This window comes from Punica granatum, chromosome 7, assembly GCF_007655135.1.
Source record: "Punica granatum isolate Tunisia-2019 chromosome 7, ASM765513v2, whole genome shotgun sequence".
Lineage (NCBI taxonomy): Eukaryota > Viridiplantae > Streptophyta > Magnoliopsida > Myrtales > Lythraceae > Punica > Punica granatum.
In genome coordinates, this window is record NC_045133.1 from 28,698,503 (window position 1) to 28,703,360 (window position 4,858).

Here is a 4,858-nt window from a genome sequence, read left to right on the forward strand (position 1 = left end):
GAGGCAGCAAGAAGGAAGCTCTTTCGCATCAGCTCTACAACTTGAAGCATAAAAAAAAATACCTACATGACCTGAATGGAACATAATTACCTCGGATGCAACCTGGAATAGAAGCAGGTCATGTCTCTTTGGAGTTCTACACTATCATAGTAGCTCGCCAACACTATCATGGTTCCAAATCTCGCATGAAGACACGTCACTCCAGGCATAAGCGCGAGCAGCACACCTTGCCCTAACCACAGCTGCCGAAACAGGATTAATGAAGATTTGGCCACGTTGAGATGCCTTACTACTAGTATAAGCCATTTTGCACCTACATACTTCACCGTGAGAGATGAGGAACTTAGTTTCGGATATTATTTCCACTCTTAATATTTTCTTTGAATGCTATGTTCCAGGATTCCTAGGTCAAACAATACCGTTGCACATGACTTGGGCCATTTTGACGCAATGTCAAATTTTCAGTCGCTTTGTACTTTTTGAAGAGTATCCGAATCTAAGTACTAGAGTTACCCATAGAAAAAAAAAAGTCATTCTGGAGTTACCTATAGAAAATTCCTTTGAATATCTCCTCCTCATTAATGTGATAGTTCCATGGAGTTTGGAAATTAATGTATTCTCACGTCATTTTATCGAATCTCATATTTAAAGTATTACGTGATTTTTTAATCGTATTCCATATTGGGGTTATAAGCGATTGAGCCTATCTCAAATTCAAAAGCTCGAGCTTATAGGTTATGGTATTCAATATCTTATAAACTCACTAGATCCTTCTTAAGTTTTCCATGTGTAATCTAAATTCTGAACGTCTGTCCTCATGTGACAACGTGTGATCCATCATGCGCCACGTGCTCTTAAATATCTGCCCTCAACAACTGACCAATAGTCGAGCATCTTCTTCCGTGCTCGGGGTAGAGGAGACAAACTAAACTGACAATGAGTTCCATGCTCGGACCTAATTAACATAAGGCGCACTCTTGGTTACCTCAAAACTGGACGGGGTCACATTTGGGCCAATACTTTGGCTGCCTTCTGTGGTGTGAGCACAGTCTGATAACATATAAATTTTTGATTGGGCCAGAAAGCTTGAAATCTTCATTGATATTTAGGCTACATATATAAAGATTACTGGCTTCTTGTTCTCGAAGCAAAATTTCTATAAAACTAACAACTCTACCCTAACAAGAATATCATGTACATCAATGGAAGAAAAATCCCATAAAATATGGAATATGATTAAAAAAATCCCGTAGTATGAAGTAGCCGCTTACTTTTTTGGGACCTCCCGACTTTGTTGATCAACTCTAATAAATTAATTTTTTATAAATCCAATTTACAAAAGTTATAGACACCCGGAAATGCGAGGGCTACATGACTAGCTTATACGTATTTGGGTGCAGTAAATGCAATTATATGTAGCATTATTGCAAATCTATTTATAATATATAAAAGCTGAAGCGCGACATGTGACAGCTCCATTTGCTAGCCCTCATCTCGGTGTGGAGTGTAATGCGAGTTCTGAGAACTTTAATTGGTAACCTTCAGCTCGTAGTTAAGTGTCTTCTCGATTACTTAGATAATTAATTTCTTTGAAAAAAGAATCATGTACTTGAATTTCAATTTTAATACAATCAAAATAATTAATTTTATATTAAAAATCACAAATAAGTATTAAAAGTTTTCTAGAAAACATTTCCAATAAATATTAATTTTTTTAATAATATGACCTAGAGAAATTAAATAATTTCTCCATATATATATATATATCAAATAATTATATTTTATTAATTTTTCTAATCACCCACGCAGCTAAAGATAAAATACATGAATAAAACTATATTAAATGATTCTATTAGATTCATATTCGTATTTTCTATGGAAATCGTTATTTCAAAGAGTAACTAATAATAAACCATTAGAGTACTGAAATCATTAAAATTTTACCAACATATAATATAAAGATAAAATACATGAATAAAACTGTACGAAACGATTCTATTAGAGTCATATTCGTATTTTCTATGGAAATCGTTATTTCAAGGTTGCTTCAATTCCTATTGATAAGGCGCACCCCCTCTCCCCAAAAACCCAACCCAAACCTCCAATTGGGCCGCCAATAGCAATATAAATCGTTGGCTACCATAACTGAGTTTTTTTTTTGGTGTAGGGGTGAGAGGTGTGGCCATCAGTTGCGGTTGAAGGAACCTCGAAATTTTGGAATTCCTTTCGTTTTAAAAGAGGTTTCCGGCGATCCCGATAGAGGGATTGGTGACTAGGGGTGTAAATGAGCAGGTAAGCTGATTTTTTATTAAAATTTCGTGCCCTGACTTTGTTCAGGAGATTCTTTTGAAGCCTAAAAAACCAATCAAAAGCTACCTGCAGTGAGGGAAAACCAACCATTAACGGTAACGATTTTTTCGGTCCCCAAGTTTGGAATGATAAATTTTCAAAAAAAAAAAGGATTCTAAATACTAAGTAGGTAAACAAGGTCCATCACGTATCAAAAGATTACGATATTCAAGCCCCATTCTTAAAAATAGTAAGAAACATCGAAATTAAATGAGCGTAAGGCGTGCGAGAGGAATTGGCACTTGAAGTTGGGGATGTCGTAAGGTAAGCGCGTGTTGTGAGGAGGAGGCGAAGCCACTAATAAATATGAGAATTTAAAAACATTAAACACTAGTAAGGTTAAGATAGAGTTTAGTTCTCAAATGTCATAAAATAACTAATATATAATACAAGTAATATGCATAAAATAACTTACTTAGGTTCGGGGAATGACTTGTACTAGGTATTTTTTAGTCTTGAAGACCACCTGAATTATATTGAGGGTCCCAAAATGTTGTTGTTGTTGTTGTTTTTTTTTTGTCGGTAGTATTGTTTTTCGGGTTTTAGATGTTTCACTTATGCCCTAGTTAGTGACCGTCGGCAAGACCCCCAGTGCCAGCCCCCTCCCCTTCTTCCTATTTTCAAGTCTATGAGTTGATTTTTCTTCATTTATTTTTATCCGTTGTTTTCTAATTTTTTAGTATAACTTCCCCTTTTTTGTGGTGCTCATTCGGCAGCTCTGTGCACTGCGTGATGCCGTTAAGTGCCATGTTGGCATTTGCTATTAACAAGAAAATTGATGTTGTGCCAAATGTGACAACGTGACGAAAGTTGGTAATAATTCCATGCAAAGAAAATCATTCCTGCTAAAAATAGAAAAAAGTGCATAGTTAATATTTTCTTGATAATTCACCCTTCTTAAAAGGTTTATTTCTATTACAAATATCAAATGATCAATTAGTTAATGTTCAAAATGTAATTAAATTCAAAAATATTTGCATAATCCTGGGCATAGCCAATCAGAAACAGTATATATATACATATAATATATGTACTACTGCAAAAAGAAGAGAAACTTTTTACACGAAAAAATTGGAGACGAAAGTTAATTGATCTAACTTTCCCTTTCCCAAAAAATACTAAAAAACAACATGATTAATTAGTATCCATTAGATGAGATGAAAATTAAAAGTAAATATATAATTTTAATTTTTTTTAATTATTTACTCTCAACATCTCCTTTAAATTAAAGGGTTTATTGCACCATATAGCCTAACGTTGACAAATATTCTTAGATATATCCCAACATCGTTTTTTTACCTAAGGTATCCCAACGTTGCTATTTTTGTTTCACCAATTATCCCCCGGGGGCTAGATAGTGACATGAAATTAGCAACGTTGGGATATCTCAGGAAAAAAATCGACGTTGAGATAGATTTAAGAATATCTATCAACGTTAGGCTATATGATATAATATACCTTAAATTAAATCCCTCTTCCCCCTCTTTTCTAACGTACCCTCTGATTCTCTATCTCTTGTTTCTAATATACCCCTAATTATTTTCTTAAAAAAATATTTACGATGAATCTGGAAAATCTATAATTTATACAAAATTCATATATTTACATTATATAATAAATTAATATCTTCAAATTTTAGAATATAAATTTTTACCAAAAATCCAAATTATCTTGGGATAGTTTTTGCATATTTGAAATTACGTTGGAATTTGCGCGGCTCACACTCTAATATATATATATATATATATATATATATATATAGAGGCAATTGCGGTACTTTATATGTAGCTAACTCCATGTGTTGAGTATTTGAATTGCATGTGTCCTACACCAGCGATGCAAAGATAATAATTGGGCTTATTTGAGATTTGAATTTTACCACCTTTCAACTCGAGTTTTTGAATTAATTTAAAATAGGTCCAAATTCATATAAGCTTAGTAAAAATTTAAGATGGTATTAGAGCGAGATTATACGTGCCTGTGTGGGCTCACATTATCACAAGCCTGTATTGAGTGCAGTCAACGCCCCATATTAGCCTCCTACCCAACTGTCAGTACTTAATTTCGGTTCACCGGCTCCGGAGGGGCAGAATCATCATTTCTGTTATCTATTGGAGGAAAATATTTTCAGCTAATTGCTCAAGCATGCACGACTTTTAAAAATGGGGGATTTTCTTAATTCAACACCAATTTACCATTTTTCAAAAAATGATACTATTTGGGATTTGTCTTTGGATTTCGCGTGTATCAAAATCAATTTTTAGAATCCGAGACAAAACTTAAGGCCGTAAAATATTTTATTCGCACAACAATGTTCCATAAATTTTTCTGAACACAATACCGGTTCCGGATCGTTTTTTTGACATCCAATTGAAAAGAAGAGAATTTTACAGTCTATGCGCGTCAATTTCAAATCTTAAAAAAAAAAAAGAGTCAAGTTGGTCAGAGCCAGAACCGATCAGAATTTGGTCAGACGTTACCTTCCTTTCCTTTTCTTTTTCTTTTTCTT